The sequence below is a fragment of the Nomascus leucogenys genome, chromosome 11 (genome assembly GCF_006542625.1).
Source record: "Nomascus leucogenys isolate Asia chromosome 11, Asia_NLE_v1, whole genome shotgun sequence".
Taxonomy (NCBI): Eukaryota; Metazoa; Chordata; class Mammalia; order Primates; family Hylobatidae; genus Nomascus; species Nomascus leucogenys.
This window is the reverse complement of record NC_044391.1, coordinates 44,035,612-44,049,496: the sequence shown is the minus strand read 5'-3', so window position 1 is coordinate 44,049,496 and position 13,885 is coordinate 44,035,612. Positions and strand designations below refer to the sequence as shown.

The window sequence follows — 13,885 nt, the reverse complement described above, 5'->3', positions numbered from 1 at the left end:
CAGCCTCCTGAGTAGCTGGGACTACAGACACATTGCCACCACACTTGACTAATTTATTTACTGTAGAGATGAGGCAAGGAGGGGTCTCACTATGTTGCCCAGGCTGGTCTCGAACTCCTTGGCTCAAGCAATCTGCCTGTCATGGCCTCCTAAAGTGCTGGGATTACTGGCGTGAGCCACTGTGCTCCAGCCTTCATAATATTTATAACTACAGTACATAGTTAAGAATGTCTGGGACTTTGGAGTTGGAAGCATTAAGAAATATTTCTGTGATTAAATATAGATACTGGGTAATAGTGTCTGTTGCTAATTTACTTTTTAAACTATTTTTTTTCACCACAAACAAACTAAAAGATAGTGACTTTTAGGCCTGGTGCAATGGCTCATGCCCGCAATCCCAGCACTTTGGGAGGCTGAGGCGGGCAGATCACTTGAGGCCAGGAGTTCAAGACCAGCCTGGCCAACATGGTGAAACCCTGTCTCTACTCAAAATACAAATATTAGCCAGGTGTGGTGGTGCGTGCCTATAATCCCAGCTACTCGGATGGCTGACGCCCAAGAATCGCTTGAACCCGGGAGGCAGAGGTTGCAGTGAGCCAAAGTCATGCCACTGTACTTTAGCCTGGGCTACAGAGCAAGTCTCTGTCTAAAAAAAAAAAAAAAAAAGATAGTGACTGTTATAATAAAACTGACTTCTTAAACGTGGAGGTAGAAAGAGTTAAGACTTTGCGTGTATGTACATGACACTAATCCGTATCTAAAATTTCATATTATGGACTAAAATTCTGAAATTTGAGTTTCCGTTTAATGGTATAGTTAGAAAGAGAAATCCAATCAATTGGATATAACAAGATTATAAAACCACTATTAGTCCAACAATTCTCAAAATATGGCCAGGGGACTGCTGGGGGTCCCTAGGTTCTTTCTGAGAGATTGCAAATCCTGCCTTTTCCAACTATATACCTATCTAAGACTTGACTTTACTGTGTAAGACTGGATTTTCTTTTTATACTTCAGCCAAAGCAACATAAGTAACAGATTGAATACAGAAGTAGATACGAGATTTTAGCCATCTTCTCTAAGACCAGACATTAAATAAATTTCTAAAAATATAACACAATGCCAATCTTATCATTACATTTTGTGGGGGTTGGGAGAAATATAGTTACTTTTCATGAAAACCATTATTAATGTTAAAAAATAAAGAGTTTGTTATAGTTATTTTAAATGAATGAACACATATTACAACCATTTCGTACTTTTAATTTCTACTATAGTAAATATTAATACCTATAAATCACACAAACAAAAGCTCTTTAAGGTCCTCACAAAGTAAGTTTTAAGAGGGTAAAGGGGTTCTGATATTGAGATGTTTGAAAACTCTTGTGTGAATCCTCGTTCATTTTCCTCAAGCTAATTCTCTGGACTTTGTACCCATCCAAATCCCATTTCCTTAGCTTGAGTTTGTTACCACCTCCACCCTCTTCATTTTCGCTGCCAACAGTATGCTTATGTGCAAGGGGAATGTAAAAATATTTAGCATGTTATATGGCATGGAAACCCACCAATGCAAACATTTGTACAACCGTAAGCAAAGATTCTGACTGAAAGCAAAAAGTTCAGTCCCCCTGTCTCTGAACTTCTAGGTCTTTCCACTTGTAAATTACATCTGCCTGTGGATATATAAGAATTCCCTCTGTCATCCAAAAGACTGTCCTGCTTACAGGTGAATCCTGGGGGGCTGCACATAGTACCTAGCACATCGGAGGGACTCAGCTGGAATCTGTGCATGAGTCCATATTTCTCTATCCTGAGTGCAAACTCTGCCTCACTTAGTAGTGTCCCTCACACCAGTGTGGAGGAACACAACATAGGGTTCCATTATGGCGATGAGACTGAGAACAGTCACCAGCCACTTTCGTCACCATCCTTATCATTGCCCCAAGGAGATGGAGCTTCAAATGGTCTAATATTGTGCAATGTCTTAAACACCTGGATGAGATTTGTTTAGGCTTAAGGAATGGGTGAAATGCCTCAGAGATCTATGTTAACCAAACCAGTTAAACCACCCTAGTTAATACGTAGTTAGCACATTGCTTAGCATGCACCAGAATGAGCTTGTCCCCAGAAATGCATGGAATGTATTGAGATGCTGTATTTTGGTGAAATGAGATTACGAGAACTGGGAAAACTAGATTCAGGGGATTTCCGAAGGCCTGAGGCTAGGCTATGACCACCCACCAGCCCTGCACACTTGGAACTCTCCCCGAGCGAGCGTGTGATTCCTTGGGCACTTATTACTTCCTTCTTAATGTTATGGAATGAATTGTGCATCCACCCACCCTGAATTCAGATATTGAGGTCCTAGCCCTCAGTACCCAGAATGTGATCTTATTTGGAGGAAGGGTCTTTACAGAGGTAATCAAGTTAAAGTGAGGGGCGGGGTGCTAACCCAATAGGACTGATTTCCTTATTTTAAAATGGGAAATTTGGACCCAGAGATACATTCAGAGAGAAGACGATGTGAAGGCACAGGAAGGATGCCCTGTGAACATCGGGACCAAGGCCTGCAAACCTAGGAGAGAGGTCTACAACAGATCCTTCCCTCGCAGCCCTCAGATCGAACTAACCCTGCAAATACCTTGATTTGGGACTTTTGGCTTCCAGAACTGAGCAACAATAACTTTCTATTGAAGCCATCCAGTCTTGAAGCCACCCAGTCTGTGGTGCTTGGTTACCGCAGCCCTAGCAAACCTGCCTGAGGCTTTCCGAATCACAGCCCCGTTTTGTCACAGGGGAAGAATTCTAAGAAGTTCTTCATTTGGCCAAGTGAGGGATAGAAGAATAAAGAGCATTTGCCTCATCACAGCTCTGACAACTGTCTCACCTACACACGGCTTAGGAGATTGGCCACTTCCTCCGCCTTCAGCTTGCAGGGGGCTTCAGTGATAAATGTGTGGAAGTGTTTGGTCTTCTCAATGCTGGGAATCCAGGGAGTATGGACTGGCATACATGGAAGCCAGTCCCCTAAAGACCTCATTGACACAGGCCTCATATGGGGGTCTCCTTCTCAGGCACTTCCCCCTTGGCTCCTGAGGCCAGAACCCGACCCTGCTGTGTCTCTCTTCCATGCATCTTTTTGCCATCTCTGCTGTCTGGAATCTGCAACAACATGAGGGTGCTCAGGACTTTGATGTTGCTGCTGACCTCAGCATGCCCCAGTCCAAACCTACCCTTTTCCTCCTGGGTCCACATCCGCTTCTGCTCCCCACTTCCCCAATGTCTTCATTCTTTTCATCACGTGCTGACCAAAGAGTCATCTTTAGGCACTCTCTGTGTCCCTTCTGCTACATCCACTCTGTTGCCACATCTCCTGAATTCTTCCGTCTGATTTCTTCTCACGCTTCCTTTCCACCCTTGGTCAGTCCATTGGGGCCCCATGTCAGGACACCGGATGACACTGTTTGGACACCTGGAAGGATCGGGTAAAGGATACAGACAAGTCTAAGGAGGGATAGGGTGAGTCTGGGATGGGCTGTGGATTAGGCACCAGGTAAAGCTAATTGGAGGGTGGGTGAGGAATGGGGTGAGGGTATCTATTGCATATATTTTATGGTAATAAAGGAAGTTGAAAGTTCAGTTGCTTGTTTTGGGGAATTAAAAATGAGCATGAATGTCAAAAGGTGAGCAACTTTGCACAGAATGGCAACATCAGAGTGGCATGGATCATCGCAGAAGCCTTCTCCTTGTTGCCTGCATTTTCTTCCTCTAATATTGTACACACTACCACCATATTTAAATATGCAATTCTGGTTAAATGCACCATTTCATTTATTCATATAGTCAACAAACATTTGCTAAGCACACTTCTCATTATTGAAATTTAGTGGAAAATGAGACTGAGTGAATCTCTGTTTTTTTCCCACCATTCCCTCCAAGAGCTCCCACTCCAAATCATTCTTTTAGGCTGACTCTTAGTCTTAGTCACCATATATGTGAGTGTGTGTGTGTGCATGTGGTGTGAACATATGGCAAATATATAACTAGGGCCCCAGATACAGATTTGTAACTCATTTATGATAATCAAAATGAAGATACTAAAGGGTACAGATGCTCAGTGGTTACTGTGGTGATGAGCACTCTGCGAATAACCCTATTCCCCTTTGATGGCATTCTCATTCATACGATGACATGGAGAAAACATGAGAACATTTCCAAAGGTGCAGGAATTATCCCATTTGTCATGCCATGCATTTGTTTTCATTTTTCAAATTTTAAGCTTGAGAACTTTTAAGCTGGCTTTTTAAAGTTTATGCAACGAGAACAGACTTAGTTGCTTGGTTTGCTGCTCTTCTAATTCCTTAGATTTGTAATATAAAACAGCATCCCATTTTAATTTTGAAAGGCAAAGAGCTACGCTGTTGCCTCCATCCTTCTCCCAATTCCCCTTGTTTGCTACTCCCTGGCACCAGAGATGCAGGCTGTTCCGCTCTCCTCTCATCCAAGTGCAGGGAAACTTTCTCTCAAGTTTTCTCTCTCAACTAATAACCATAAGTTTTTAGAGAAGTCAGTCAGTTCAAAATGTATGACATTTTAGGCCAGGTGTGGTGGCTCACACCTGTAATCCCAGCACTTTGGGAGGCTGAGGTGGGCAGATCACTTGAGGCCAGGAGTTCGAGACCAGGCTGGCCAAGATGGCAAAACCCTGTCTCTACTAAAAATAGAGATGTGGTGGTGGGTGCCTGTAATCGCAGCTACTCGGGAGACTGAGGCATAAGAGTGGCTTGGACTTGAAGGGGCGGAGGTTGCAGTGAGCTGAGATCACACCACTGGACTCCAATCTGGGTGACAGAGCAATATTTTGTCTCAAAAAAAGATATAAAAAAGATTAATCATACAGACCTCATAGAATGGTCAGAGATAAGTTATAAACTGCAGGGTATTTTCTGGATTTAAACCAACTAAGGCGAAAGTTTGGTTTATATTGAGCAAGCATAAAGATGAATATAATCTGTGACTGAGTGCTCGATTCATCACGCTGTGAGTCTCCTTTCCAAGACACTGTTGGCTGCGTAGACTTGGAGAGGGTCCAAGGGAGGAAGCTGCGGGCAAGGCAATCAGTGGGAAATGCCCAGTTTCATTCTAACGTCTGCTGAAGGGGTACCACTGGTCTGTACTTCTTTGAAAGGTTTTGGAGAAATACCTTGCATGTGGCAATTAGAGAAGTTCTGGTTATAGTAGCAGGAACTTATTTAGATTGTCCCTGGATCATGGGTAAGAGGGCACAAGAAAGAGAAGCCTCTGGTTAAGATATTTAGAAAGATGGGCTCCTGGGTAGTTGGCTATTGTCCCATAAATCAAGGCCCCTCACCTTTTGGTCAAGCCCTGCAGCCTGATGGGCAGAGGGGCATGTGTCAGCTGTACTTGACACATGGTTTTAAAGCCAACACTTACTGAATGAACAGTTAACAGATGCCAGGCCTAGAACTGTGCACTTTGCAAGCATTGTCTGGTTTAGCCCTCTTAGGATCCAGAGACTCATCTTAGCCTCATTTGATAGAGGAGAACATAGAAACCCAGAAAAGTTAAAAATTGTTCCCAAAGTCACATCTTGGTCTCTCCACCTCCTAGAGTTTCTTAGGCACCACCCCTACCCCTTCAATACTATCACTAATTTTGTTTTTTTTTAATGTTTCTCCAAAGCTTTCTTTACTGTACAAGATAAATGCAGAAACTTTCCTGTGTGCCATTGATTCAAAATTCAACACACATTTTTAAAGAATTATTAGGGACTAGGTGTGTACTAAACAGAGATGAAGACATACAGCCCCTGCATTGAAACCGCTCATCCTCATTTACTTATTTATTCATCCATCCAGCAAACTTTTCCTGAGCACTTTCTATATCCCAGGTACTGTACAAGGTGCTGCGAATAAAAATCCAAATCAGACACTGTGTTTAACATTAATATTAACATTAATAGTAATGATAATAACAATACTACTAATAATAGCTAACACTTACTGAGCACTTACTGTATGCCCTCCACTGTTTTAAGCACTTTGTACTATCAACTCAATCAATCTTCACCACAAGCCTGTGAGCTGGGTACTATTATCACAATCTTGATTTTACAGATGAAGAAACTGAGGCACAGAGAGATTAAGAGATTTGTGATGGGCCAGGAGCGGTGGCTCATGCCTGTAATCCCAGTATTTTGGGAGGTCAAGGCGGGTGGATGGCTTGAGCTCTAGAGTTCAAGACCAGCTGGGGAAACACAGCAAGACCCCTTTTCTATCAAAAACAAAAACGAAAGCAATTTGCTGAGTGTGGTGGCATACCTGTAGTCGCAGCTCCTTGGGGAGGTGAGATGGGGGGATACCTGAGCTGGGGGAGGTCAATCCTGCAGTGAGCTGTGATCACACCACTGCACTTCAGTATGGGCGACAGAATGAGACTCTGTCTCAAAAAAAGATTCCAACTATCCGTTTGAATACTGTATGCACACCAGTGTGGGAGGTAGATGCAACAACAACAAAATGTTTGCAAGGCAGTGAAATTGGACAGAATTGAGGTCAGTCCATGGTCATGAGGACCAAGGAGAATCAGTGACCAAATATGCCTATCTCCAGGGTTTCAGTAGGGTCTCTTGTCCTCAAAGTGGGCGTGTGGCTCTTGGCAAGCTAGGTTAGGAGAGTTGCCTAAGTGTGATAAGCTGGATATTCAAGCTGGCAGAAATGAATTTCTTATACCCTTTTTCAGCTTCATTTCCAATATATGGGGCTGTTTCTACAACAATTGAACTCATGGACACATAGACGAGATGGCTTTTGTTGTGTGTGAAAAAGGGTCAGCAGCAAAGGGGCCAAGAACATATATTGGTGAAGGACAGTCTCTTAAATAAATGGTGCTGGAAAAACTGATATCCACATGCAGAAGAATGAAACTAGAACCCTGTCTCTCACCATATACACAAATCAAATCAAAGTGGATTAAAGACTTAAACTGAAGACCTGAAACTATGAAACTACTAGAAGAAAACATTGGAAAAACTCTCCAAGACATTGGTCTGGGCACAGATTTCTTGAATAAGACTCAAATGCACAGGCAACTAAAGCAAGAAATGGACAAATGGATTACAGCAAGCTAAAAACCTTCTGCAAAGCAAGGGAAACAATCAATGGAGTCAAGATAAAGCCTACAGAACATAAGAAAATATTTGCAAACTATTCAATTGACAAGGGATTAATAACTAGAATATCTAAGGAGCTCAAACAACTCAATAACAAAAAAAAATCCAATTTACAAATAGGCAAAAGATCTGAACAGACATCTCTCAAAAGAAGACATGCAAATGGCCAAGAAGTATGTGGAAAAATCCTTAACATCACTAATCATCAGGGAAATGCAAATCAAAACTTCAATGAGATATCATCTTACACCAATTAAAATAGCTGTTATCAAAAAGACAGAAAGTAACAGATGCTGATGAGGATGAAGAGAAAGGGAACCCTTGTATACTGTTGGTGGGAATGGAAATTAGTACAACCACTATGAAGAACAGTATGGAGGTTTCTCAAAAAACTAAAAACAGAGTTACTATATGATCCAGGAATCCCATTGCTGGGTATATACCCAAAAGAAGGGAAGTCAGTATATCAAAGAGATATTTGCATTCGCATGTTTATTGCAGCACTGTTCACAATAGCCAAGATATGGAATCAACCTACAAGTTCATCAATGGATGAATAGGCAAAGAAAATGTGGCAGATATATATAATGGAATATTATTCAGCCATAAAAAATGAAATCCTGTCATTTGGAGCAATGTCAATGAAATTGGAGGATACTGTTAAGTGAAATAAGCCAGGCGCAGTGAGACAATTATCACATTATCGCTTATATTGTGGGAGCTAAAAATCTTGATCTTATGGAGGTAGAGAGTAGAATGATGGTTATCAGGGGCTGGGAATGGTAGTGGGGAGGGGAGATAAGGAGAGATTAGTTAATGGGTACAAAAATATAGTTAGATGGAAGGAACAAGACCTGGTGTTTGGTGTCACAATAGGGTGACTATAGTCATATAGTTAACAATAATTTATTGTATATTTCAAAATAACGAGAAGAGTGGCATTGACATGCTCTTAAGACAAGCAAGTGATAAATGCTTGAGGTGCTGGATACCTCAGCCATACACTGTATGGTTGTATCAAAGTATCACATGTACCTCAGAAATCTGTACAACTATTTTGTTTTCATGAAAATAAAAATTAAATTACTTCAAAAAAAAAAAAGGTCAGCTGGATGCTAGTGGCCTCCCCTAAAAGGAATCCTGGGATGGTGTTTTCCCTTATTAAGATTCCACAGGGATAGGCACACCCCGAGTGAAAGCCACATCTGTGCCTTACTCAGGGTCCAGGTGTCAGTCAGACGAAACAGCAAGGTGTTTGTGTAGTGTTCATTCATTCAGTAAATATTTATCAACTGCCTACTGTGTGCCTAGAAACTGTTCTAGTCCTTTGGGATACATAGTGAACAAAATGGAAAAAAAAAACACCCTTTCTCTCATGGAGTTTACAGTCTTGCGAGTGAGACAGGCAATAAATAATAATCATTATAAATAAGTAAATTACCAAGTATGTTAGAAGGTGATAACCTTCTATGTAGAGTTATGAGTTCATATAGAAGGCAAGGAATTGAGAGTACAAGCTTGGGGATCTAGGGCTTCCTCACTCTGGGGTCTGATTCCTGGAGGTGACTAGGCAGGGCTCACCGGGCAGGTGATATTGACCAAAGTCCTGAGGAGGTGGCAATAGCCAGCGCCAAGGTCCTAAGGTCAGGGGAGGTGTGTCTGGGGAACAGCCAGGTGGCCAGCATGACTGGAGCAGTTAGAAGGAGGAGAGGAGTAGGAGGTGAGGTCAGAGGGAAAGTGCCTGGTAGTGCCTTCTAGACCATTGTGGAGACTTTGGCTGTTACTTTGAGTGAAATGAGGAGAGCAATAGTAATGGAGGGATTGAGAAAGAGTCTGGTTCTGGATATATTTTGAAGCCAACAGATGTCCCAATAGATGATAGGCTGGGTATTAGAGGAGGGGTACCAAGGTCAAAGACTACTCCATGGTGTTTGGCTGGAGCACCTGAGAGGATGGGGATGCTGTTCCCTGCATCTGAGACAGAATACTGAGACAGAAAGCTTCCTGTGGAAACGTTTGGGGGAAGACCCAGCCCTTCACATTAGACCTAGGAAGTTAGGGGAGGCTGTTGGACACGAAGATGGAGAGGACGCGTCGGGGCTTGGAAATGGGGGTAGGGGTAAAGAAGAGAGGTCTGGGCAGGGTTCCCCGGAGGCAGGTGCTATTGAAAGCCAAGAGACTGAATGAAGTCACCAAGGGAGGAAGAGAAAGAAGAGGGTGGAGGACTGCACACTGGCCCTTCAGTGTGAAGATGCTGGGAAAGGGCAGCCGTGGAGACTGGGAAGCAGCAGCCACTGCTAGAGGAGGAGAGAGCAGGGTGTGAGCAAGTGGAGAACAGGTGTAGACAGGCAGAGGAGAAACAGCTTGGTCTGTCTGCTGCCCACAGTCACAAGCACAGGCACACCCCAGGGGAAAGTTGCCTCTGTGCCTTACTCAGGCCAGATAAAACAGTTTTAAGGAAGAGAAACAGCTCCTTTTTTCCTGCCATGAGGAGAGGGGGGGAAAAAAAAAAAAAGACTTTAAGCAATTTGCATAATTGGGCCTTGTGAGAAAGACCCCTGTGAGTCCAGTACTGAAGGGAATTGATTTTAGCCATAGCAATTAGTCATTCTCCCACTTCATGAGCTGTCTCTGTGTGGTTTTTAAACAGGCAGCATTTGTTTAACAAAATAATCAGCATCTCCATTTCCTCCGAATCATCCTTGAATCTAAAGATCATTTGAAAAAATGCTAGGCCATGCTATGGTGCACTCCTAGGGATGTCTTATTTCCATTTTCCTAATTTCAGAAGGAAAAAAATAGGTAGAGCCTTGATGCTCAAATTTGAAAATAAAACCAACATTCACCTGTATGCACTGGCCCCTTCCTGTGCACCCTCCAGCCCTGTGGTCCTTAGAGCTGCTTCCTACAGTATTCACGACTTAGAACAGCCCATTCTTTAAGCTGGTCCAACATTCTTCCATGGGCCTGTCCACACTCTCTGGTTTGCGCTGGATCCCCAAGGAAATGGGTTTGGCTGCCTCAGGCTGTGGTCTAGAGACAAAGGAAAACCAAAGTCTGAGTTCTGTGTAGATGTTATCAAGAGACGGGAAACCATTCATGGCTTAATTCCAGGAGCCTGCAAGGTCAGGCAGTGGGTGAGTGCCTGTGAGCAGAGCCTGGAGAGATCTCTGAGGTAGCAGTGCCCTGGGGGTCTGAGCCTTGGAGGTGCTGAGTCTTTGGATGAGAGGGAACTGATAGAAGCTCCGGTCCATTCAGTCATTCAATATTCATTCACCCAATGACTCCCATGGCTCACGTCCTTTGCTTCTTCATGAATTAATAATGTTTATTTTATGATGTCGCAGAAACCAGACATAGCCTAAGCCTGAGAAGTCTGGGAATAGTAGATGGTATAGTGTCGGGGAAACCGCACTCGCTGTTGAGTCAGGCTGGCTTGGGTTCAAATCCTGGCCTGGCCAATTTTACCTTAAAGGGTAGCTTAGCCTCCTTGGATCCCTGTAGTTCCCTCCAAAGGGGCCATTATGATGTGTTCCTTGAGCAGCTGTTGTGAAGATCACAATGATACGTGGAAAACACCTGATACAGTGCTTCTCACATAGTAAGGACTCCATATATTGTAATGGTTATCATTTTTTGTTTGTCGTAGCAAGGTGTGGGTGAACTAAGGGGCCTAAATGAGCCTTCCCATGCAGAGGCTGAGAAAATGAAGGGTTACTGCCCTAGAAGAGAGGTGGGGAGGGTGGCACTGGCAGGCTACTGTTCGCCCTATTTTGCCTCAGGCAGACATTGATGCCCCGTCCCCACACTCCTTTCACTCCTGCTGGGAGATGGCTTCCAAGGTGTGGCTCCAGGCCAAGGCCAATTACTGGGGTTTGCCTGTGGGCTGTAACCTCTTTACCACAGTCACCCTGAGCAGAAAGCCAAGCGAGTAATTTCGGAGAGCTTGTGTGTTGACACCCTTTTTGATGAGGTGAAAGGATCTGACTCAAAGCTAGCCCTCGACAGTGAAAATTAAGAAGTGTTTCTAAGCCTGAGAGGCAGCTTTGAGCTGTGTCCTCAGTCAGGAACGCATTTGAAAAGAAGTTTGAAAGGCTCTGAACTCTTCTAGATGGTCCTGAATAGACACTTCCCACGGTCCACGTCCCAGGAAGGGATAGACATAGCTATGAGCAGCCTAGCTTGCCGAAGCAGCAGGGCTTCCGTGCCTGTGCACCTCTGTCATGCCTGGAATGTCCCCGGAAGAGGGAACTTGCCCTGCTCAGCCCCCTCCAGGGAAGTTACCTGCTTCTCTGTCTCCTGCCATCACCCGAAGCCCAGCTCTGCCCTGGCTTAGGAGACAGGAAGGGAGCCCTGTCCTCAGCTTCCTTCTCCAACTGCAGTTCAGCCTGTCAGAGCTGGCAGTGAGAACCTGGGAAGTGTATTTTCTGCCTGTTCCAAAGGGGAAGCCCATGGTTTTAGTGCTCAGCAGAGATCCCCATAGGCTAAAAAGTCTTAGCACCAATGATGTTCACCCCCAGGTGCAGGATACTGAAAATAGATAATTAATAATAAACAAGTACTCTACCTGACAGCAAGTGGGTAAGGGGTGACAGGCAGCGGAGCCTTGGTCTACCTGACAGCAAGTGGGTAAGGGGTGACAGGCAGCGGAGCCTTGGTTTCTGATTCTTTCCTAACGTGGTCGCTGCTGGGCGGCTCTGTTGCTTGTTAAACAATCAGGGTTGCTGCCCTGTTAGTGTACGGTGGGGGGTGGGGAGCACAGCCATGGCATGTATTTGCTGATAACTCAGCCCAACTCAGGTCCTTTTTAAATGACACTTCCTGATGCACAATCTTTTTCCCTGCAACACCTCTCCTTCAAGGACCCAGAAAACAAACACTGAGAATGAAGCCAGCCTGCTGCTTCCTAACCCTGGATGGATCCTTCCATATTCCAATATCACAGTCACGTCTGCAAACATCCATTCTATTAAAGCAGTATGCAGGGCCGGGCGCGGTGGCTCACGCCTGTAATCCCAGCACTTTGGGAGGCCGAGGCGGGCGGATCACGAGGTCAGGAGATCGAGACCATCCTGGCTAACACGGTGAAACCCCGTCTCTACTAAAAATACAAAAAAGTAGCCGGGCGCGGTGGTGGGCGCCTGTAGTCCCAGCTACTCGGGAGGCTGAGGCAGGAGAATGGCGTGAACCCGGGAGGCGGAGATTGCAGTGAGCCAAGATAGCGCCACTGCACTCCAGCCTGGGCGACAGAGCAAGACTCCATCTCAAAAAAAATAAAAAAATAAATAAAGCAGTATGCAGTTGTAGGTCAGAATACAGAGCAGCAGATGTATAGAACAAAGAAGTCTAGGGATCTAATATACAATATGAAGACTGAAAGAAAAAAAAAGCAGTATACATTTTGTGAGACATACTTAGAAAAGCAGCAAACCCGGGAAAATGAAGTACGAGGCACACTGGTTTCACTTGATCAAAGCAGCTTCTGAAGCTGTATTGTGAGGGGACAGGGAAGGTTGGAACCCTCAAGCATTATTTGGGGGAGTTCACAGGTTTTAAATAATTCCATAAGACTGATAACCCTTTAAGGAGTCCCTAACCAAGAATGAGATTAGATAAAATTGTTGTGGATTCACTGAATAATCATGGAAAATAGGTAATTTCTGTGAAAAAAAGTGAGCATGCTATGGGAGTAGGTAAGGTAACGATGGACACAGCGATACCATGTAAAGGCTCAGGTTTTTTCTTCTAGCATTTTGGATGCCTCACCTACATGTAACTGATAATAATCTGCTTCTTTGTACCAAGAACCACATGCAGCCTCTTCCATACATTAGCTCATTGATTCCCAGTAACGATCATACACAGGATGTATTATTCTCCCCTTCTTCAGATGGCAGAACAGGATCAGAGAAGTTTAGAAACTGCCCTCAGTCACCCAGTAGGGAATGGAGCTCAACTGGGAACCCTGGAACTCCTGACTCCGAAATCTGTCCTTTTTGACTGGCTGACCACACAGCTTCCCAATGACAGCAAACAAGAGAGAGAGGAGGGAGGGAGGGAGGGAGAAAGAGACAGAGAGAGAGAGAGAGAAGAAGAAGGAGGAGGAGGAGGAAGAGGAGGAGGAGGAGGAAGAGGAGGAGGAGGAGGAAGAGGAGGAGGAGGAGGAGGAAGAGGAGGAGGAGGAGGAGGAAGAGGAGGAGGAGGAGGAGGAAGAGGAGGAGGAGGAGGAGGAAGAGGAGGAGGAAGAGGAGGAGGAGGAAGAGGAGGAGGAAGGGGAAAAGAGAACAGAAGAGAAGAGGGAAAAAAGAAACAGAGAGAACGAGTGCGCCCAAGCTGGAGCCAACAACTCTCCATACCCTCGGGTCTCCCTTCACAGGGCCTCCTCTTTCTCTGGCTCTGTGGTTCTCTATCTTAGGATGCATTCTCACAATCACCTGGAGGGCTGGTTACAGTCCAGATTGCTGAACTCCACCCCTAGATAGAGTTTCTGATCTCTTAAGTCTGGACTGGAGCCTGAGAATTCGAATTTCTTAGCTGTTCCCAGATATTGCAGGTCTGGGGACTGTACTGAGGACCACAGCTAAGTATAAACCTGCCTTCCTTGGAGCACAGTACTAGTATCGCAGAGAAGCTATTTTAACACACTCATTCTTATATATAAATTAACAACAAACAAACAAATACGGTTTTGTT

At 44.5% G+C, this 13,885-nt stretch overlaps 1 long non-coding RNA gene across 1 annotated transcript; it reads right to left on the bottom strand.

The window, feature by feature from the left end:
• Nucleotides 1-1,242: 1,242 nt before the first annotated feature.
• LOC100585968 lies at nt 1,243-11,901 on the bottom strand. The gene is made up of 4 exons (XR_120790.2): nt 11,808-11,901; nt 10,039-10,225; nt 3,234-3,472; nt 1,243-3,162 (listed from the first exon to the last, which is right to left on the bottom strand). It is a non-coding gene; the product is annotated as an uncharacterized LOC100585968 (long non-coding RNA).
• Between the last annotated feature and the right edge of the window lie 1,984 nt (nt 11,902-13,885).